Source organism: Sturnira hondurensis, unplaced genomic scaffold (genome assembly GCF_014824575.4).
Source record: "Sturnira hondurensis isolate 20B ecotype Veracruz unplaced genomic scaffold, ASM1482457v3 Scaffold0007208, whole genome shotgun sequence".
Classification (NCBI taxonomy): domain Eukaryota; kingdom Metazoa; phylum Chordata; class Mammalia; order Chiroptera; family Phyllostomidae; genus Sturnira; species Sturnira hondurensis.
In genome coordinates this window covers 1,565,444-1,587,914 of record NW_028079839.1, presented here as the reverse complement: position 1 = coordinate 1,587,914, position 22,471 = coordinate 1,565,444, and the positions used below count along the sequence as shown (strand labels likewise).

Below are 22,471 nucleotides of genomic sequence, written 5' to 3'. Positions count from 1 at the left end.
CCGAGAAGGGGGCAGCTCAGCGCTGCGGGCCTGGCGGGGGCCCGATGGGGCCAAAGCCACACCGGGGCGCTGCGCCCAGGCTGGGCTGGGCTCGCGTCCCCCCATGTGGCCGGCCGCCCGGGGCCCCACGTGGAAGGGGTGGAGGAGGAAGGAGGGAGAATCGGGGGGGGCAGGAGCCCGGGCCGCTAGGGCGGGATCCTAGCCCCTACCGTCGAGGCCCCCTCACTTCTCCAGGGCCTCCCGGGCGGGGAGGGGCCGGGGAGTGCCCGCCGCGCCCGGCCCCCTCGCCAGCCCGCCCGCCCGCCGCGCCTGTGTGCACTTTCGCAGAGCCACTAATCCCCGGAGAGAGCCGATTTGTAGTAAGGAGTAGCTCTAGGGGGCGAGGCTGGCCCATGTGGGGTTGTGTCATTGGTTTGCAAAGAGAGACCCCGCCTTTGCCAAAAAAAAAAAAAAAAAAAAAAAAGGGAGCGAGGANGCCTTTGCCAAAAAAAAAAAAAAAAAAGGGAGCTAGGAGTGAGCGAGCGGCGACCCTCACCTCGCCTCCCGCCTCGCTCCGGAGCTGCCGGCGGGCACCGGAGACGCGGCCAACGCAGCTTCTTTCCCTTTCCTTTTCTCTTCGCTTTCCTCCTCCTTCCCCGGAGGAGAAAACAAATAAAGAAGAGCAAATAGCCGGGAGGCGCTCGGCATCCAGGACGCTCCCTCCCCCGATCCAAGTTGGAATTAGCATCCTCCCGGGGGTGAGCGCGGCGCGGCGCGGGGCCTGCGCGGCCAGGGACCCCCCACTTCATCCCCCCTCCCGGCGGGCGCGCGCGGGCCCGGACCCGGGTGGGGAGCCCTGGGAGCCGGGTGGGCGGAGGAAGGGGGTGGGGGGGTGGGTGGGGAAGTAGGAAGAGGCTCGGCGGCGAGGGGAGGAGGAGGAAGGGAAGGGGAGGGGTAGGGAGGGGAGGAGAGGAGAGGAGAGGGGAGGGGAGGGCGGGAGGGGGAGGGGCGGGGCGCTGGAGAGATTAAGTTTTTGTGTGTGTGTCCCTGTGTGCGTGTGTCATTTTAAGGTGGCCCGAGGAGCGGAGGACTGAGCCGAGAGCCATGCCGCGCTGAGGGGGGGCGCCGCACAGCCGCCGCCACCGCCACCGCCGCCGGGTGGGGTGGGAGGGGCGGGAGCCGCCGCCGCCTCCCGGGTGGGCGCCCTTCGCCGTGGACGCTGGCGGCCCGGGACCAGGTAAGAGGGGCCCCAGGGGAGGGCTGGGGCCTCCGCCGCCCCCGCCTCACCTGCAGCGGCGGGCTGGGGGCGCCGCGCCCGCGCCTCACTGCGCCACTCGGGGCGGGGAAGGAGGGCGAAGGACACGAAGCCGGCGTCCGAGGACATCTTGGGTTTGCGCCCCCGGTCCCGTGTCCCTGCTCGGCTCCCGGGGGTGGGCGCCGGCATGGGGGGTCTCCGCCTGCTGTCCCCCACTGCCGGTCGCGCCAGGATTTTTGTTGTTGTGATGAGAGTTGATGAATGCGAAGTAGGCGGTCACCTTCCCATCAGGATTGGCATAGAAAAAATAAAGAAATCCCGAGCGCGGCGGCGTCCAGAGGGCAGCTGTAGCGGCGGCGTCTCGGCGACGGTTTCCTAGGCGCCCCCGGCTCCTGCTCCCCGAGGCCGGTGGGTGCGCGCGCGGGGACCGCCCGCGACCCAGGCCGAGCGCGCGGCGCGCCGCGGGGACAATATGGCCGGATCCCCGGGGACCGGGAGTCCGAGCGCGCGGGGCCTTGCGCTTGCGGGGCGGGGGTGGGGGCAAGCGGGGGTCCGCGGGGAAATCGGGGCGCGCGCAGCCAGGGGCCCCCAGGGGAGCGGCCCCTGCTGGCCTGGGATTCCGCGCGGCACTCCGGGAGCGGTAGCGAAAGACTGGAGAGGAGGAGAAGTGGAACCCTTTTGTTTTGCCGGCCCCGCATTGTTGGCTCCTCCGGGCAGCCGGGCCACATCTGCCGCCGCCGCCAACACTGCCGCGTTGGGCTCGGCCCGCCAAAGTCGCAGCGGGGCGGGGGCCCGGGGTGAGCCGGGCCGCGGGCGGGGGCCAGGAGGGCCGGGCATTTCCTCTGCCCGGCCGCGCTCCCGCGGGCACCACTTCCTTTTCGCCCGCTGCCGCCGCGAGTCTGGCCCGCCCGCCTACCCCGCCCGGGCTCCACTTTTCGGGTGGGGCGAACCAGAAAGAAAAAGTTTAGCAGGAGGGGCTGGCGAGGGCGCGCCCCGGGCGGCAGGGACCCGGCGTGGCGCAGCTGCAGCTGGGCTGCCGCGGTCTCCTTCCTCCTCGTGCTCCGCAGGCAGGACGGACCCGGGAGGCGGAGGGGAAGCGCCTTTCTTTCTCTCCCTCGCGATCTTCCCAGCGCCCGGGGCAAGTTGGGCAGAGGCGCGCGGCAGCCGGGGCGCGGTGGGGCCTTTCTCCAGCTGGGGGCCCGGCTGCGTGGCTGATTGCCCGAAACCCACGCAGCACCTTGGTGTTGTGGAGCCGCGGGCCCAGGAGCGTTGCACGGTCACAACCGGCCGCGGCTAGAAATACACGCGTACACGCGGGCACTGAGTGTACGGGTACGCGAGTGTGATGATCCCACCCCCCGGCCCGCGAGTGCTTTTTTCCGGAGGCGGCCCAAACAGCAGTTGGCTCTCTGGGTCCCCGCGTTTCGTATTTTACAAGGAAAAGGAAGAAATTTTCGTAGAAATCCCGTTTGCTGTGTCCTTGAGAGGGAGGCTGTTGGCAGTGGCCTACGTCGTCGAGCCGGGCTCTCTTGCCCTATCCGAGCTAAACAGATCTTTCTGGATTCCTCCACCCCCTTTTTCTTTAAAGATGGGAGATCGGGTTAAGTTCTTAGAGAGTCAGATGTGAGTGGCTTGAAGGGTAGACAAGAGAATTCTATTCTATAAATATGCATTGGGAATTTAAAATGCTAAGTGCCTTATTTGCAATTCTGTTGGATAGTCTAGAGGCTGGTGTATTTTTATCTGACATGGATAATTTGGAGGGGACCTGTATTTTGGTTAGTTTACAAAGTTGACTCTGCCTCCTGACTTTGGCGAAATGTATTAAACTCTCCAACAAGTCTCCCTGCTCGGTTCTTGGGTTCAAAGGCATTTTAAGAATCACCCCGTGTTCAGTGTCTACGACTGTCGTTCTCTGCCTCTAGGGTTCTCACAGTAGAAATAGTTTTCCTGTACTTCGGAGTTACACTGTTCTGATTTTTCTCCCTTACAAATCTTTTATAGTTTGAAGTAATGGGACTTTAAAGGATCTTGTTTTTATAGTCATTTCATTTCAAAGAGTACGTCTTACAGCAATTATAAAGTGATATTCCAAATGCTAATTAAACACTTTCAGTCAGAGCAGCTTTAATATCGAAACAGGATTTTTTTTCTTTATTGTAGGTAATCGGGGGTGTATCCTAGAGTTGAAACACTAAATATCTTTTTGTCTGGCATCAGATCTCTGAAAGAGTGTCTCTGACACTCTCCTTTAAACACCCCTGGTCCCCTTTTTATTTCCCCCCAAAGAAAAGTTAATGAGATGGTAGGTTTCAAGCAAAAAAAAAAAACCAACAAAAAAAAAAGACCAGGCCCTCCTTCCTGCAAAATATGCTTACAGTTGCCATTGAAGTTGGATGTCAGCCGTGAATGCACTTGTCTTTAATGAAACCGGTTTAATCGTTCACACTTGATCAAGTATAACAGGACCAAACAAAGGAAATAAGCATATTTCTGTAGCACGGAGGGGGCTTAGTGTAAGTGTTGATGGATGTCGGTCACCCCCTCCCCCCACTCTGCCCTGAGTACGAGGGAGTGAGGCTTGAAGGCAAAGGGAATTTATGGCTCTGATTGGCTTTCTGTGCCCCAGGGGTAGGGGACCCCAGTTTGTCTGGGTAGAGAGCAGTTATTAGAGGGAATTTTATAATGTTAAGTTTGGAGCTTGCTTTGAACCTGAGAGGGTGCTTTTTGGTTTAACTCTTTCTCCTGTTTGGAGAGATGGGACTAAGGGGTTCCTGATTGCCCTCCTTTCTAATCGTACCTTAATGAGGCCGAGTGGAGGCTGGGGTGGCTCTGTGCTTGTGCCGGGGCCCTGTGTTATTTACGACTTCACTTGGGATCTTTGAAAGGGGCCCTTGAATGGGTGTTCTGCTGGGGGAGGGGCAGGGTGCACTACCTTCACTTACCGTGATTTTAAAAAACCTCTTTGTGTCTAAAATGTATTGTTTTGCCCGGCACAGAGTTTCACCTTGTGTCTAGGACTTAGTCCTGGACTCAGGAAAGAAGTATTTGCCAAGTGTGTTTCTCTAAAGTTAAGAAATGAAAAAGTCTAGCCCCTTAAAAAACAAACGCTACTAGCTCTGTAAAAATACACTAGTGACATAGTTTGGCCTTTTAAGACTCGGGGCACACCTGTTCCTGTCCCTGGCATTGTCCCTCTGGTCCTGTGCACAGATGAAGCAGGAAAACTTGCTATGGGTATAATCATTAACCAGCCCCTCCTCAGTTCCCCTCTCAGGGAATCATAATGGGCAGCTTTACTCTTGACTCTGAAAACGCCACACTGAAGTCCTCTTCGTAATTCTGAAAAGCCTTTTAAAGAGAGATGAAATGAAACACACAGCCACAACAACAGCAACCACAACTAGGAGACCAGTGCGCCACTTGGCCGGGCACAAGGTAAATAAAGGGTGAGGGTGTAAAATACGGCCGAACCGGCCACAGGGTGAAATCCAAGAGGTGGTTTTGCTGGGGACTACGGAAGGTCGAAAGCCGAGGAAGCTCAGGAGGGCTCCTACCGTTGGGAACCCTGGAGGCTCGCTGACTGAAAACAGAAAGGAGGCAGGACGTCTGGCCCCCGGAGGCGCCGCGGGGACAGTGCCAGAGGGCCGGTGGCAACAGCCCCCTTGTGCCAGGACTCGTTTTCGGGGGCAAAGTTATATATACCCTTTGCACTTAATGCTTTTCCTACACGGAAAAAATGTAAAGAGTTGACAGCTACGGTAGAATGGCCGCCCCTGTTGTCGTTTTTTACCTCTTGTCATTTCAACATAGAAGGCTGTCACCATAATGTATGGCAGTGCAGCCCGGGTCCCTCCGTTAATAATGTTCCCATCAGTGAGGAGCAGCAGCCCAAGTGTCCCCTGCCCCTGAGACAGGCCACACATACACGTTCACACATTCCCCATCCGGGAAGGACGTTTCTCTGGTAGGCGGGGCGCAGGCAGCCTGGGAGTCTCCCCACCACCCACCGGCAGGCCGATCGCTCCGGTCCAGGGGGTGAGACGCCTTTTTGCAGTCAGTAGAAAGTGAGTGCCGGCTTCCTGACCCCGTGAAAAGAAGTACTCGTCCGTAACAGGAGCGGAAGTGGGGGCGCGGTCCCCCCCAGTCTCTCTGGAAGGCCTGCTCCGGGGGACCCGACTGAGAACTTTTAGTGGGCACGTGACGGCGCTGGAATGGATACGCCCGCCGAGGCCGGGCTGCTGCGCAGCTATCGGTTTCCTCCCGTGCGCCCGGTGAGCCTGCCCTAATTCACCGGCTACAGTTACAGCGCCGTGGGAGGGGGAGCGCGAGGCTTCCCTCCCCGCCGGACCTTTTGAAGTTAATTTTTATTCAAGTCCGTGTTTGATGGAATATACGTATCAAAGACTCATGAAAGGGTTTTCTTTTTTTTAACCCCATCTCTTGGTTTGGAAAATTATATTTAATAACCGCTAAAAAACTCCGGTACCGTTTTTAAGGTGTTCACTGTTCCTTTTGATCCTGATTTAATGGCTAGTATCCAGAGGCCATCCGCAGGACTGCGATGATATTTCACGGAGGGATGTTTGGGCGGAATCTGGAGTTTGCTTTTAGCCGTCATTATGAATGTTTAGAGCCTAAACGCTGGCTGGCCTGGGCCTCTCAGGGCCTGCTCCGGGGAAAGAAAGGCTTTGCGCACTGCGCAGAAAGAGGGGGGCTCCCAGATGAATACAGACTGTGCCATGGGGAAAGAGCCAGGCCCCTGCGCTTGGGGGGCTGTTGACCATGGGAACCGAGAGCCGCCTTCGTTCTTCTGACGGCTGGAGAGCACAGGACCTTCCAGAGCTGCGGTTGGGATGCCGGCGTGGAAGTGCGGCCACAGGCCTGTGGGAGGGGGGGCTTTCATGGAAGGTGGTCTTCTCTGGACCGCCAGGGAAGTTCCTGTGCTTTTCATCTCTGGGGCTCCGCGTTTTTTTTGAGGAAAGGTTCTGAAAGCTCATAGGAGGGTCCTTCCGAGAAAGTAAAAACAGCAAACTTTTCCCCCTTGAAGCGCAGTTTTTAAGAAATCCTATTCAACTCTTCCCAGAAATGGAGGTGTCTTAAGTCACAGGATGCAGTTGTGTCTGTCTGTGTTACTCTTCTGCTAAAGCCTTTTTTTTTTTTTTTTGTCTAGGTGTAGTGTCTGGGAAGGTGTAGTTGGAATGAGGGTTTGTTGGATTTGGGGGGTTTTGTGCTGCGGCCTCTGCCTCTCCACTGCTCACAAAGCCACCCTGCATCCACGGGGAAGCTGAGGCTACAGGGTGGAGCCAGCTCTGTGGCCAGGGAACAAGGCCCCCCTGCTCCCTCTTTCCCTCCCCTTCCCTGTGTGGGGTCAGCATAGACACTGGCCACTGTTGGGGCCCATGCTGGCCTGACCTCCAGCAGGCCCACTTGGTCAGAACTTCAGGGGCAACTGGATCTTGCCATCTGTCTCTAGCCCAGCTCCCCCTCCCTGAGTGAATGTTCTAGAAATGACCTGGTTTAACTGTTTCTGTGACTAAGTTTAACAGATGGTGCCTGTTGGTTTAATATTCACAAGAATTTTGATGAAACAGTTGGGTTCTTATTCATGGGGCAAGTGATACCTCTGGTTTTGTGGGGAACTGTGCTTCTTTCCTCGGCGATAACAGAGCCTTCATTTTTCCCGAGGGGCCAGTGGAGTTCAGAGGATGTTAATCCCAAATAGCTCTTGTTCCTGAACCTGGCCGGCAGACTCACCTTGGTTGTTTTCTAGGAATCTCAGACTGTTTTGGAGGGGGCAAGGCGGGGGGGGGGGGCTTTTCATCACCATGGCGATTACAGTCTTAACCACTTGTAAAGTATACAGACACACACCTTTATGTTGCTTTTACTCCCTTCAAAAGCGCTCTTCTGATCAGAAATGTGCCTTTTTGCATTAAAGTAAATCCTTGATTATGACTTGAAAGACACTGTTAACTGGCTTGAAGTTGATCAGAAACCACTGATCAACTGTTTCTGTGTTGCCTCCCAGCCTAGATGGTGGCAGAACTGTGCCGGGGGTGGGGGTGGGGGCGGCTTGTGTGAAGGGATGGGTAACAGAGGTGGTGTGGGGGTCTTTCTCCAGCTAGCCAGGCGGTTGTAAACTCACTGCTGCGCTCCAGCCAGGCCTGAAATCCGGCCTCCAGCAATCTGTCCCAGCCCTGGACAAACAAAAACTTCATTATGGAGTTGTGGACTCCTGGGAAGTTTCTTTGGAAGCAGTGGTAGACTGAGATCATAGAGGTCAACTCCTCTGGCCTAATGGGATTCCCCTCCCCCCACCCCTGCCTGTGGCCATTTAAAAAGTCTACCTAATGTTCAGGCTAGCAGAGTGTAAATGGCCTGCGTCAAACCTGCAAGTGTTTGTATTGAACCTGCCCCAGGTGTGGTGGAGGGGCAGGAGGAACAGCAGGTGAAGTTCCTTTGCTTTTTGAGGGGTGGGAGGCCAGGAAAGGGTTTGTGCACCTTTCCTGTTGAATGAACTGGGGTTGGGATTTTTTTCTTCTGCTGATGGATGTCTTTAGTGCTGTTGGCCCGGAAGTGCAAACAGTCACAATTTATCCTCTGCTTGTGCAAGCCCAGGTGGGTCTGGGGAAGCCGTGGGGGCATACGCACAAACCCTTCTGGGTGGTGGAGGACTGGTGGGTATTGCAGTTCTGGGGCCTGCCCGCCTGGAGTGCAGCCAGTGCCAGGCGAGCAGGGAGGGCCCTCCAGAGCTCTTGGAGCCCAGTGCTCCTGGGGTGGAGAGGCCGCGCCTGGTCACTGGGCTTTCTTTGTGGGAGGGGCAGCATGCTGGTGGCACCAGGGAGGCCTAGGCCTAGCGTTGGAGCTGCTAGGCCAGATGGGCTGTGAGGGTTCGTAGCTCTGGCTGCGTTCGACCTTCCGCTGGGCCCAGGGGCGGGGCAAGGCTTTCCAAACACCAGACACCCCGAGGGAGGGAGCCCCACACTTGGGTTGCAACTACCCAATGAACTGGGGTGGGGGTCCATGGTTTTAAAGTTTCTCGCGTCCCCTCTCCAGGAGTCTGTACCGCTAGCCGATACTCGTCTGCCCTTCTGGGACTGGCTGGAGCAGGAGGGCCAGCGTGGAAGACTAGTAGCGATGACATTTTCCGCTCTTATTTCTTAGGATTCCCGGAGCACACAGGGCGCCTTCAGGTTGTGGGCTGGAAGTCACTCCAGGGGGGCAATCAATGAGCCTATTTTTCTGCACAGATATCAATATGCACATATAAGCACCTACAACTAAAATCCCAGAATGTTTTTGATCTTAACGTTTCACAGTGATTAATCTTCACGACACTCCTGCGGGCTAGGTAAATAGAACAACTCCTGTTTTACCCGAGGGAGGAACACTGAACTGCCGCCCGAGTCCCAGCGAGGCCCTTCCCGGCCTCCGGGCCGGCGGCGCGCGGTCTGGGCCCCGGGGGACCCTCCGCCCTGGACTTCCGCTCTACGGCGCGACCTCCGGAGGCAGAAGGTCGGGGAAGGGAGGACAGGCTGGCCCCACGCCGGCCGGCCGCCGTCTCCCTTCCCCGACGGCGCGGGAACAGCCGGGGTCCGGGACCCAGGAGCCCGCGCTGGCCGCGGGCGGGCCGGCAGACCAGCCCCCCACCTTCGCGGGACCCCGCCGGAAGCGCCCCTCCCCCTGTGTCCCCCTTTCACTTGTAAATGGGGAGCTGTTTCCTGCCGGGGCAGTCGTCTTGGGTGCGAGGAACGGCCCCGCCCTCCCCTCGGTCCACTTCCTCCTCCCTCCCCGCCCTCGGGCCTTTGTGCGGGGTCACCTGGGCGGAGGGTTCCGGCCGCACGCCCCCCGGCGTCGCCCGCGCCCCTTCCGGTCGGGAGCCGGAGCGCCGAGGCCACGCCGCACCCTGAGGCGGACCCGAACCCGCGGCGGAGGCTGGGACCAGAACCAGGTACGGAGCCGCCTGGGGCCTGAGCCGCCCCTGGTGACCCCACATCTGGGGTTGCGTAGTCTCCGTCGTATCCACACACCCTTTTCTGGCGACTGTGGAGGGTCGTTGATTGACTGCGCGATGGTGGCCAAGATGCACCGAACAGGAAGGGCTGCGTCGCTGCCACTCGGGCACCGGGTCCCATGGGAGTGTTGGAGGCCCCGCGGAAGGCTTTCCTCTGGGTGTTTGGGGTTGTACGGTAAATGGCCGGTAGTAGTAGCTGTTGCGGCGCACCGTGAGGGCCACCAGGTCCTGTGGTCTTTCCCCGACAGAGGCCGGAACTGCATCCTCTGCTCTCGGGCGGCCGCGCCTCTCCAGCGCCGGCAGCAGAGCTTGTCCGGGTCATTTAAGTAGTTTTATTGTTTTTGGTAAGGTTACGATATAGCTACTGTGTATTGAGCACATACTTACTTGGTGTCTTTGCCACTCTCCCTGGACACCTAGGTACACCTAGGTATGCTGTATTGGATTTTCTAAAGGTGGGGTCCTGTCTGGTGAGGGAGGTGCAGCAGGGACACCCCTGAGCCCCAAAGCAGCAGAGCTGGGATGGGAACCCGACTGTTGTGGGCAGGGCCGTTCCAGCGGGATTTTCTGGTGGAGGAGGAACTCCTGCCCCAGATGAAGCTGCAGTGGCCACCCCAAGAGCAGAAGGGAGGTGAGAGTTTTCCGCGTCCCCGGATGTGGCGTGTTCCTCAGGGTTCACAGGGGCCTCTTAGAAACAGTTCTCTTTCTCCGGCCCAGAGTGGCTTTCCAGATCACATGGGGCCACGAGAAGTCTGGCTTGTTTTAATTTCCTTCTTTGATTAACGATCTTTTGTTAGGATCTCACAATCTACCACTAAGAAGGGATTTCCAGATAGTTTCCTGGACCAGGCCTGTTTTAAATTCACTGCACTCTCTGGGTTAATGAACAGCATGGCTTGGGATCAGAAGCCTGAGTGGCTGGCTCAGTAGACAGGGGCCCCCAGGGGGAGAGTCCTGTCCCTGTGGAGGGCAGACTTTCCAGGCCCAGTGCAGATGCTGGAAGGGCCTGGAGGGCCAGGCATGGTGCTGTTGCCCCAGCCACACTCTGCTTACCCTCACATCCTCTTGGCGGTGCACGTGAGTTGCTCGCTGTTTCGCCAATGACGAGACCAAGGGTCAGGGAGGTTGAGTGAAGTAAGGGAGCCTGAAGAATCGCTAGTTCCAAGTGCATTTGGCTGTGGTTTCTCTGTAATTAATTGAGAACTCTTTTGGCTTTGGACTCGCACTTGGTTACATTTGGGAGTGGCTTTGCCACACTGAGCAAGATAAGACCCCTCTTTCTGATCTCATTTTCTCCCTTGCCTCCATCTGGCTGTCTCTGAAGCACCCCCATCCCCCTACTCCCAGACCAACACCCCGGGATTATGTGGACAGCTTTCATTGTGCTTAGGGGTTTTGGTGATAAAATTGGATCCAGTGGTCAGGTGTCATGTTATAAGTAGAATTCCCAAATTTGTGGTCTGGATTAGTGAACTCAGTTGGAGTCTTCTCTGAGCAGGCCCCTCCCTTCCTGTTGTGAGCCCCTCTCCGGCTGCTCCTCACCCCCCACCTCTACTCCTGTGGGCCTCTTACATTATCAGTTGGTTCCAGTGTTCAACATGGCGGGGGTGTTAGCATTTCACCAAAGGGGAATGGTCTGTTCGCACCATGGTTGTAAAGACCAGCCAGAAACTCCTTTCAGCCGGCTGAACCTCCTTTGGGTTGCTGCCTTAGAAAGGAATTTGAATGACTCCTCAGAACAAAAGGAACAGCCTTCTTTTCAAAGAGGCTATCAGAATGGAAGGGGAAGGGCCCAAAGCGGGGCGTGCCCTGAAATCCGGAGGTAAGCCCTCCTAGGTGATTAACTCACCTGAAAGGCGTCCAGAGCAGGTGATGAGGAGCTCTCGACTGACCTTGGCTTCCTCTAAGGTAAGGTCCCCACAAGGTGGAGATCTTCCTGAAAAACAGGCTGTCCTTTAATTACGAGATTACCTTCCTTCCCTACCATGCAGCTAGCGCTTCCTTTTGGGAGCACGTGTGTGCTTGAGAACACAGGGGTGCCTGGGAAATCCCTGAAGCCTTGGCTGGCGTCCTGAGGCCCCAGAGGGGCTGAAGAGGGGGGCTGTACGTGCTGCCTGGGCCTGTGAGTTCCGCCTAGTCCAATGTGTGGGTGAGGGGAGTGTGTGTGGGGGTCTTTTGACCGATGAGTCATGTTCACCCTCGTGTGCTGGCCTAGCTCCAACTTGGGTAATGAGTATGTTCTATGTGAAGCCCCCCCCCCCCAGTTTCCTACAGGTCTCCACTCAGTGGAGAAGGGTGGCGCCTGGGTGGGCCGCAGCCGGTCAGGAGTGGTGGGCCCGCTCCCTCGGAGGGCCTCTTCCTTGTCTCCCTGCCCTACTGAGAAGGGTGGCGCCGCCTTCTGGGGCCCATCTGCCCGGACAGTGGATGTGGCCGGGTCTGAAGGCATCTAAGAGGGAGCTCTGACGTCCCTCGCAGTTGCATAATTCTCTGCTGGCTGGTCACAGCAGGCAGGCTCTTGACAGGAGCCAGGGTTTGTGGGTGGTCTCACATCCAGGCTCTGCAGGAAGGCCTCTGAGCTTGGCACCCCAGGCCCTGCAGCGGCACCCAAGGGCACCCCGGTAGGCTCCCCACACACCCGTGCCGTGCTGCAGGGGAAACGTCGCCTTTGAGACTCTGGCCTCAGCCTGGCCTTTGTGTGGGCTTCTGCCTCTCCCTGTGCCCTCGGAGTGCTGGCGCTTTCCACTCAGGGCTGAGGGTTTCTTTCTTTCTTTTTTTTCTTTCCTTTTTTTCTTTCCATACACACCATCTTTTCTTCTCATTTCTCAACTAAGCCTGGGATTAAGAATGCGGCTTCAGCTGACAAAAGCCAGGAGATTTCAGAATTAAAGTTGGAATTCGGTCTGTAATGATGTCTTCCTGAGTATTTAAGGAGGACTTTGAACAGTGGGTAATTTTTTTCCTCCCTAATCTGCCCAGATGTGCCCTGAGTATAGGGGACAAAGGAAGCAGTGCAGTGACTTGAGTGTCCTCTGCAGTAATTGTGAGCCTGCCGTGTGTGAGCGCCTCGTGTCCCAGGGGCGGGAAGGGAGTGGGGCGGCGACGAGCAATTTGGTGGCACTCTTACTGCAGGTCTCAGCCCGGCCTGAGAGCGTAGCAGCCCCTCAGCGTGGCACAGCCACTTGAAGTACACATGGCAGGTCGAACTTCTCGGTCTTTAAAAATGCTTCGGGGCAGGGAGATTAAAAAGGTTTGTTTTCCCCTTAATTCCTTTCGCCTTCTTGAGCAGCAGTGGGGAAGGGGGGCGCCTCGGGGAGGGTGCCCGGGGAGTTGGGTTCTTTGTCATTTGTGGGGACGGGGGCCCAGTGCAGGGAGCACTCCTTGCCCACATCTGTAATGGGAGCTCTGTGGCCTGGTGGTGTCTGGGCCGTCCGGCCACCTTCCCCAGGGCACTGGGCCGACCTCGGTGTTGTGTGTGTTCACAGGGCTGAGGGACAGGCCCCACTGAGATGTCTGTGCCCCCTCTCAGGGCTGAGGCTGGGCGCAAGGAGGGCTGGCCTGCCCTCAGTCTCCACTAAAGGCGGCACAAGGCATTGTCACCCGCGGGAGGTGGTGTCCGGAGGGACAGACTCTCCTAGAAGGTGTGGTAAAGGAAAAGAGATGCCTATGGGGACTTGGGGTTTGCTGACCCCCACAGAGGAACTCCATTTCTGCACCTCACGAGGGGGTGGGAATGGGGCGCCCTGCAAGGTTCAACGAGGTCGTATTTAGAAGGTGCTTAGAATAGGCCTGACACATCACAGGTGCTTTTAAAAACACAAACTAAATAAACAAGTGACTCAGCCACTCCTGCCCAGAGGTGCCGTGTGGACAGTGGAGGGGGTTTTCCTGGGTGCCCCTTGCCTGCCTGTGTGGGGTGCAGGGTCCCAGCGTCCACCGTGGGAGGTGGCAGGGCATGGACCTGCCTGGAGCTGGCTGGTTTTATCCTTGGCTCAGAAAGGATGGGTGAGTTTGGGTTTTATGAGGAGGGGGTGGGGTGTGAGGTGGGACTCCTGGTGCTGTGAAAACATGCCCCGGAATCCTCCAAGCGTGGGCCAGGGCAGGGGCAGACCTGCTGGGCCAGGAGCAGCCCCTCCGCGCCTGGATTCCTGGGGCCAAAGTGCCGAACTGGAGCCTAGTCAGGAGATTGTTTCAGACCGTGGAATGTAGCTCTGTGTTAGGTCACTCCAGAAATGCCTAGTAAAATATTTACTTTCTATTTAAGACTTACTTTCCCTTCCCAGCGAAAAAGAAAAAGTGGGCCATTCACTGCTGCCTGCCTCTGTCCAAGGGCGGCTGGGTGGGGGCCCGCCCACCTCATTAGGGCCCCGGGACACATGGCTCTGCTGGGAGGCAGCTTGGTACATTTGTGCACGGAGCGGACTGAGGGCAGGGAAGGGAGCCGGACCCGCCTTGTTGGGGGAGGGGGTTTAGAAAGAGGCACTGCATCTGTGCCCTTCCCCTCTCCAGGTCCGAGGGTCGTGGATCGGTCAGTGCGTCAGAGTGCTGTGGGCCCTGGCCTGGCTCGTTGGGTTTGTCTTCCTGGCACGAGTTGGTCACTCGGGCAACAGCAGGTCTGCTGACTGGCCCAGGCCGCACTGGGTGGCCGATGGGCTGTGGGTGTTCTGGCACGTCCCTGCCTGGGACCTGGAGGTGAGCCGCGCTTGGTCCTGTCCTCCAGGCCATCCTCTCCATCGCAGGGGCCGCAGCACCACCGGCGTGCGGTCGTGAATCCCGGGCATGGTCACTGCTCTGCACTTCCTGTTAGGCTCCAGGTGCCAGCAGGACGGGTCACGTGAGTGGGAAGTGGGGGGCGGAGCTTGGGAAGACGTCCTTCCAGGGTCTGTGAATCTCCTTCAGAAGCAAGAGGGTGCATGATCACCTCGGGAGGCAGCCCGTGCTGGAATGCAGGCGCCCGGGGCGGGGGCCAGTGGCCTGAAGGCCTTGTTCTGCGTTGCAGGTCCCAGGTGGGGGGGGGGGTGGAGAACAAGGAGCGGAAGTTCGGGAGACTGTCTGGCAGAGCCGTTTGCACCATCATTGCGGGTGTCGCTGGCAGTAGCTGGGGTGCACGGGGAGTGCGTGCCAAGCCCCCTTCCCACCTTGGCCTTGGTCAGCTCTGCGCAGCGTGCTGCACCACCTCCCTCCAGAGAGGAAGGTTGGGGCGCGCGACCGTCCTCGGTGCCCGGTGTATCAGGAGGTGCTGATGCCCCCGGGAGTCCACGGCAGTTCAGTACCATCAGCGCCAGGGGCTGGCTGTGGGCTCGGTGGTTTTCACTTGGGTGATTCATGCAGTCCCTAGGGGTGCCCAGGTGGTTTGGGGGTGGCCTCTGGAGCAGGGGGCATCCCCAGGGCACCCCTGGCCCTGAGTCAGTCTCCTAGGGCTCCACCCAACGCCCCGTTGAAGCTCCGGGTGGGGCCGGAACTTCTGTATTTTTGGCAGACTCCACCCAGTGGCTCTTACTGCAGCCAGCCCAACACTGTCTGCCCTTCAAAACAAACCACGCCCCCAGCACACACCCACACCCTTGGGTCTTGTTGTTGAGCATTTGGCACAACAAATGATTGAAAGCTTTTAGGTAACTCGGATACACCGCCCACTCATCCCAAATCTGAATGACTAGATTTGAAAGCGGAACTAGGGATTTGTGCCCAACCCAGCCAGGGGTCTTTTGTGTGTGTTTGTTTGTTCGTCTGTTTGGAGAGGGCCTCTCCACCCATTTGCACAGCACCAGGCGTAGCTCAGTGTCCATTAAAATCGCACTGGGGTTCCTGTTCTGATGCATTTGACATATTTTTTCACCATCTGGTGTGGTCACTCACAGGAGGCTGGGCTGGTGTCACTCATAGTCAACTGGCAAGGAGAGAAACTGCCTTCGTGGAGTCAGTGTAATACAGTACAGGCCCCTCCGTGAAGCACACGTGGAAAACCCAGACACACAAGTGGAAGGGGCTGCAGTGGTGTTGCTGTCTGATTTTGATGAGCTCCAACTCGGAATCAGCACGAGGCACATCCACCCTGTGGTGCGGGCGAAGGAAGCCCACCTGCAGGAGCTGGCCAGTGCCTGGAGCATCATTCCATCCCTCTGGCTAAACTCCGGTCTGGGGATGACACTTTCCATCTCAGAAATGAAAGCAGATGCTTCCTGTGGCAAAGCGTTTACTCTGCCTTGGTGAAATGCAGATTTGTAGGCTCCGGCGAGGCTATAGCTTACCTTGGCCCTTTGCAGAAGCTCCTGGTGGCACACTATTTTGTCCTTAGTGACCCTGCTACGAGACAGGGAGGGGCTGCGCTCACTTCCCACTTAGGAGTTGGCGGACCAGCCTCACCCGCACTGCGTGGGCTCACGGTCACTAGACCATGGGGTGGGTCCTGGGCAGATCCTTCCCCCCGCCCCCCCTCCCCCAGACCAAATTTCGTGTCCTGCCAACCCAGTTCTGGGAATGACGGTGTGCCCGGATTTGAAAGCATAGAGGGGACAGGGAGCCTTTGGTGGGAGTCACTGCTCATTGAAGGTGAACTTGAAAGTGCATGTGTGATGTCCTCAGACAAGAGGAACTTACAGGGCCTCCATCTGCCCCTTGATAAGAGACCGCAGTCTTGGGCACAAAGGATTTGGCCTTTCTGGTTTGGGGAACAAGTACTGGGGCGAGTATGGGGCACTCTCTTGAGTTGCATGCGGAGCCATGTGCTGGGAGAGAAACAACAGCCATTCCCTAACTGCCCCCCAGCGCAGCGGCCCAGGGCCAGAGCGCAGGCCCACCTGCCTGGAGTCCTGAGTCCTGTTCGATGTGGAATCACGAGCCTCTGGGGTTCTAGGAGTTTCTTTTGGGGGCTGCTTTTGAATGTGGGCTAGCAAAGAAGTGACTGTGCGATCGATAATGTTCATGAAGACTGTCACGCCTGCCGCCGTGTAGATGTCTTAGTAGGGATTAAATACAATGGAAGGCAGGAGGCGCAAACAGAGGTGGTCCCACCAGTGGCGTCGGAGTGGCGGCCAGTGACACTGCGCTGTGTACCCTTCGCAGTTACGCAGTTAGGCATTGCTTGGAAAACACTTAAGAGATTGGGGGGGAGCTTTATAATTTAGTAGATTAAATTAAAAAAATAGACATGTAATATTTTATGAATAGGGCTTTAACATTTTTACATCACACGCTAAGGCAGCTTAGTTCAGACTGGCTTGTGAAAACGTGTGCTGTGACGCCAAGACGGATTCGCGTCCTCTGAAAGTCACCTGTTGAAAGAAAACCAGCGTCTCCAGCAAGGGGAGCCACTACTGGGTGCCAAGCTTCACACGGGAGCCACAGGGCTCACCCCGAAGTTCTGCATAGCAGTGAATGGGCGAGAGCTGGGTGGGGCAGGTGTTCAGAGGCTTGGGTGGCAGGGTGGGTCCTTGCTGGGCTGCGGGGTCTGGGAGGGTGGTGAGCCCCCCTGCCAACTGAAAGAAGTTTGTCGCTGCCTGTGGTTGATTGGAGAGGTGCTCTGTGGTGGTGCATGAGGATGGAACCTCAGCCTGCAGGTGTGTGCCCAGGTCCCAGACCCGCCTCCTGTGCCTCTGTGTGCTCCCAGCAGGGTGGTGGATGTTTGCACCGTCTCGGAGTGTCTGTGAAGGTTTAACGATGGTGCACGGCAAACCCCAGACTGGCCTCGAGTTCAGTCTCCGATGTGGGTGCTGTTTTCACCGGAGGACAGAATGAGGTATGGGGTGGTGGGAGGAGGGGCTGCGGCTGGAGATGCAGAGGGCCACGGGGCCATGGGCGGCCCGAGTGCAGATCTGCTGCCATCAAACATGCCCTTTGGTGATGAGCGCTCTGGCTGTGGCTCTGGGGGAAGGGAACCAGCTGCAATTCTGCATGGGGCCAGTGAGGGTGGAAGGCCTGTCAGAGGCGTGTTTGGGACTCAGATTGACAGGTCCAGGTGACCCCTGGCTGCGGGACAGGGCGGGAGAAGGTGGGCTCTGCTCAGGTGCCGGATACTCGGTGGGCCAGCCATTGCATCCACCCAGTTCATCTTTGGCTGCAGCCTGAGTTCCGCTCTCCAGCTCCTAGGCATGGTCCTGCTGTGTCCTTTGGCCCAGATGATGGGGCGGGAAGCTATTTCATCATTGTCACTTTCTTTCTTTTTTTTTTTTTACTTTTTCTTTTTCTTTTTTTATTTTATTATTTTTAAATATATTTTATTGATTATACCATTACAGTTGTTCTATTCCCCCCCTTCAATCACCTCCACCCACACCCTCCCTCCCCCACCATTCTCCCCCCCTTAGTTTATAACCACGTGTCTCAAGTTCTTTGGATTCTATATTTCTCCCACTATTCTCGCCCTCCCCCCTATCTATTTTCTGCCTACCATCTATGCTATTTTCTGTGCCTTCTCCCCTCTTCTCCCCCTCCCACCCCCCTGTTTCTAACCCTCCACGTGTTCTTCATTTCTATGGTTCCACTCCTGATCTAGCTGTCTTCTTGGTTTGCTTTTGTTTTAGGTGTGGTTGTTAATAACTGTGTGTTTGCTGTCCTTTCACTGTTAATATTTTTCATCTTCTTTTTCTTATATAAGTCCCTTTAGCATTTCATATAATAAGGGCTTGGTGCTGATGAACTCCTTGAACTTGACCTTATCTGAGAAGCACTTTATCTGTCCTTCCATTCTAAATGAAAGTTTTGCTAGATAAAGCAATCTTGGCTGTAGGTCTTTGGATTTCATGACTTGGAATACTTCTTTCCAGCCCCTTCTTGCCTGTAAGGTCTCTTTTGAGAAATCAGCTGACAGTCTGATGGGTACTCCTTTGTAGGTGACTGTCCCCTTATCCCTTGCTGCTTCTAGGATTCTCTCCTTCATTTTAGTCTTGGCTAATGTAATTATGATGTGCCTTGGTGTGTTCCTTCTTGGGTCCAACTTCTTTGGCACTCTCTGAGCTTCCTGGATTTCCTGGAAGTCTATTTCCTTTGCCAGACTGGGGAAGTTCTCCTTTATTATTTGTTCAAATAAGTTTTCCACTCGTGGCTGTTTCTTTCCCCCTTCTGGTACCCCTATAATCCGGATGTTGGAACGTTTAAAGATGTCCTGGAGGTTCCTAAGCCTCTCCTCATTTTTTTGAATTCTCATTTCTTCATTCCTTTCTGGTGGGATGTTTTGTTCTTCCTTCTGGTCCATTCCATTGATTTGAGTCCCAGTTTCCTTTCCATCACTATTGGTTTCCTGTGCATCTCCCTTCATTTCAATCAGTCCAGCCCTCACACGTTCCTCTAATTTGTGACTTTGTTCCTCTAATTTGTGACTATAATCAACCAGTTCTGTGAGCATCCTGATAAATAGTGTCCTGAATTGTGCTTCTGAGAGGCTGGCAATTTCTTGGTTGCTTAGAGTTATTGGCTCTGGGAGTTTTGAGTTCTTCTTGTGCCATCTTTCGGGTTGTTCGTGCCTGTTCCATAGCAGGATCAGAGCCCTAAAGTGTTCACTAGAACAGGGCAACTCAGTCGTTGGGTTGTGACGTTGTAGGTGGGGGCGGGGTCAAAGAGGGACAATGGCTCTCACTGGTCTTGCAGGGCAACTAAGTCGCTGGGTTGTGACGCTGTAGGTGGGGGCGGGGTCAAAGAGGGACTCTGGCGTCTTGTCCGCTGCCTGCCGCCACGACCCTCAGTTGCTGCCGTCACCGGGCCCATGTGTTTCGTCCCACTGCATGTGAGTGTGCCACCGCCGTCAGCCCTCGCCCCCTGGGGCCTGTGTGGTCTGTCTCACTGCGCGAATATGCGCCCGCGGTCTGCCCCGCACCCCAACTGGTTCCCGTCTGCCTGCGCGCCTGGGTCGGGGGCCCTGTCCTGCCCGACCCTGCTTGCTGCTGGCTCCGCCCCTCTTACCGTCCCCGTTGAACGGTTAGATGTAGTCGGACTTCCGTATAATTCAATTTTCTGTCTTTTGGTTGTGTCTTTGTTTCTCCAAACCTTTGTTGTATTCAAACTTGGTTGTGGGAGAAGGCACAGTGTTTCCACCTATGCCTCCATCTTGGCGGAAGTCCTCATCATTGTCACTTTCATCTGCCTCCCAGTGTGCTGTCCCCAAGGGTACAGGGCAGTGGCAGCCTTCTAAGGGAAGGGGCCAGCCAAGGAAGGCCCTGCTCAGCTTGCTGGGCCTCCTCAGCACTGGCTGATACCTGGGGTCTCAGCGCTGAGGACCTGTTTGGCTGGGTGTGGCCCTGGGAGGGTGGGACCCAGAGGGGTGAGCAAACTTTCCAGGGAGGAGAGGACAGTGGAGACAGTGGCCACTGCCAGCAAGGGCAGACCCAGCACGTTCGCTGTGTTAGGAAATCCTCGATGCCTGTGAGCTCAGGCTGAACATGACCTTGCTTTTGGCCCTGAGACTCCCATCTTCGCATCCTTGGCCTCTTCGGGGGTGGGGGTGGCTGAACTGCCATGAGGCTTGTGCTGTGGAGACAACGTGGTCACCTGCTTATTGGATCCGGGAGTCTTCAGGTGCAAGGGGACCGGAGTCTGGGGTCAGTAGCTGAAAGGTGGGCACCCCGGCATGTCCTGGAGGCTTTTAGGAGACGGTTCACACTGTGTGAGCCGGTGTCCTGGGCCCTGAGCAGAAGGGGTGTGTGGCCTGCAGTGTGTTCTTGCCGCCCTCTCCCCTCCAGTGGGGAGAGCCAGGTCCTCGTGCCTAACAGCACTTCCCTCCGTGGTCCTGGGTGGGAGGAGGGGCGGGAAGGTTGCTGAAAGGCTGGGATTGATTACGGGGAAAGTCAAACACTGGAATTTATTAAACCACAAGGGAGACGCATGTTTTATGTCCTGAAGGGCGTCAACAAGCATATTCAGTGCCACCCACAACAATAAAGGCCACCCGTGGGTGGTCAGTAGCCGCTGAGCCCCGGGCTGCGCTCTGTGAGGACAGCAGGGCCACCTTTGGAGGTGGCGGAGGCGGCTCAGGCCACTGGGGTCCTGCCACTTGCTGGGCCTTCACCTCTGTCTCCTCAGTGTGGCTTCTAGATGAGGAGTCGCTTTCCTTGGCTACGTTGTGGAATTCCAGTGGGCACGAGCGGCTTGCCCTTGTGTGCCCGGGCCCGGCCCAGGACAGCGTTCTCGAGGTTTGCACGTTGTCGCCTGACTGTTTCAGGGGACCCTGTCAGGGAAGGCCTTTGCCGTCATTCAGGAATATTGGAAGTACACGGTTTGGTGGCTGAGTAATAATAACAGTAATAACAATAACAACACAGCCGTTTTTTATTGAGTACCAGGGACCTGCCAGGAGGGGAGAAGGTAAAGGTGTTTGGTGTGTTGCTAACAGAACAGCTCCTGGGCCACTCATGGCTGTCTCAGCCACTGGTAGGGACCACGGCTCTTTGGTGACAGCTGCTGTACGAAAGCCTCCCAGGGACTTGAATCAAAAGCCCGTATCTTTGCACCACTGACCAACCGAGTGAAGCCACAGATATGCACAGGCCGTCAGGGTTTCGTAGGCCAGGCCTCTCACTCCCAGAATCAAGGTCTTGGAGTGAAGTTTCAAGGTTCCCGAAGCCGACGGGCATTTCAAGAGGCAGAGGCAGGCAGGTTCTTTCTGAAAACACACATTTTTGCTTACAATTGGGTAGTGCTTGGCTGGTCAGTTTTTTGTTGTTTTTTTTTAATAGCCTTTGGCTTGGAGAAATTTTCCCTTTGGTGACGGTAATTATCCTTTCCTGATTCGTAAATTGACTGCAGCAGCTCGGTCAGGTCTTGCACATTTGATTATCCTCCAGCCTCCTGCCTCTTATTTAAACTTATTTTTAGCTCGGTCCTTGAGCCCTCAGTGTGAGACTGCGCATCTCGTGGTGTTTCTGAACTGCCAAAGGTCGTGCTCATCAGCCCCACCTGGGGTTGCCTCGGGGGCGCTGTTAGCCTGGTGTGGACACGGCCTGCTGGATGGGGCCAGGTTTTGGTCTGCATGGTCCCAGGAGTGAACTTGACCAGCAGCCACCTGGATCTGGGCACTCCACCCACGTGGGGATGACAGGGAGCAAGGTGCACAGAGGCACTGCCTGCCTGCGGTCCCAGCCTGGGCAGGGCCCGTGTCTAGGGTGTCTTCCAGGGCTCTGCTGCAGGTGAGTTAACCCTGCGGCTCTTTTTTGTGAAGCCGGTCCCCAGCCTCAGTTTGTACATCAGTGAGAGCAGTGTGGCTGCCTTCGGGCACTCGGGGGTGCCCTTGGCTGGTCCCCTGGGCTTTCTCTGCCTCTGAGTCTCGGAGCCAACAGCCCCGGTGGACTCCCGGATGTTTTCTGAGCCTTACCTCGAGAAGAATAAAAGCCTTTTGGTGCTTGATGTGATTTGTTTGCTGGAAGATTAGTACAAAAGCAGGAAGGAAAAAGAGTGTGTTGGAGGTGATTGCGAGGCTGGCAGAAGGTTATTCACGGGCTTTTGCTGACAGTCCCTGTTTAAAAGGAATTCCCTGTGAGATTTATGAAGCCTTTCCAATTTATTGTCTTTCCAAGTGTAAGGTAAGCAAATAAATAGGTTATTCTCTTTTATTGTAAACCCAGCCTGTGTGAGATTAAAAATGAGAGGAAGCAGGGCTCCGTTTTTCCAGCCCAGTGTGTTTCTGGGATTTGGGAAGCATCTCGGGGAAGGCTTTGTGTTTTGTTTCTGGCCGGAGCACATTGTTGTGCCTTTAGAAGATAAAGTCTGACCCTTGGCACTGCCCACTGCTCCCCCTATCCCCCAGGAGAGCCGGCTGCAGCCTGCAGGGGCCATGGTCAGCAGGGGCTCACAGGCCCCTTGGGAAACCAGGTGACGGGTGCCTACACCCCTGCCCTGGGTTTGCTCACAGCCACCTGGCCCAGAGGGACATGGCCGCGGGCCCATGTCATAGCCCAGAACAGCCCTTTTCCATCGCATGGCGGGCTCCCCCCCCCAGCCCCTTTTTCCTCTGTCACCCTGACTTCCTGGCCCTTTTTTTTTCTTAAAACCTTCTCTGGAATTGTTGGCGCCCCTGGTGCCTTGGTGGTTGCGATGATTGAGGTTAAAGATTGAGCACAGGAATCCAGGCCTCATAAGAAAATAAACACCTTGTGTCCCCCTGGTGACGTCAGTGCTGAAGATCTGGGGGAAAGTTGGGTGACCTGCCCCTGCAGGGGGGGGGGTGCGGTGGGCGGCCCCTTCCTTTCACCGGGGCCTGTGGGCAGCTGCTTCTCCGCAGCTGTGGGCGGGGCCAC

The 22,471-nt window shown here is 56.5% G+C and overlaps 1 protein-coding gene across 4 annotated transcripts in view; it reads left to right on the top strand.

Annotated features, from left to right (window-relative positions):
* The first annotated feature begins 514 nt into the window (after positions 1-514).
* CTBP2 (C-terminal binding protein 2) overlaps positions 515-22,471 on the top strand; it is a 122,096-nt gene continuing 100,139 nt past the window's right edge. For all 4 annotated transcript variants that reach the window (XM_037051161.1, XM_037051162.1, XM_037051159.1 and 1 more), the window contains exons 1-2: positions 515-737; positions 1,050-1,216. The gene's annotated coding sequence lies outside the window, so the exon portion shown is untranslated. The remainder of the gene's footprint in view (positions 738-1,049; positions 1,217-22,471) is intronic.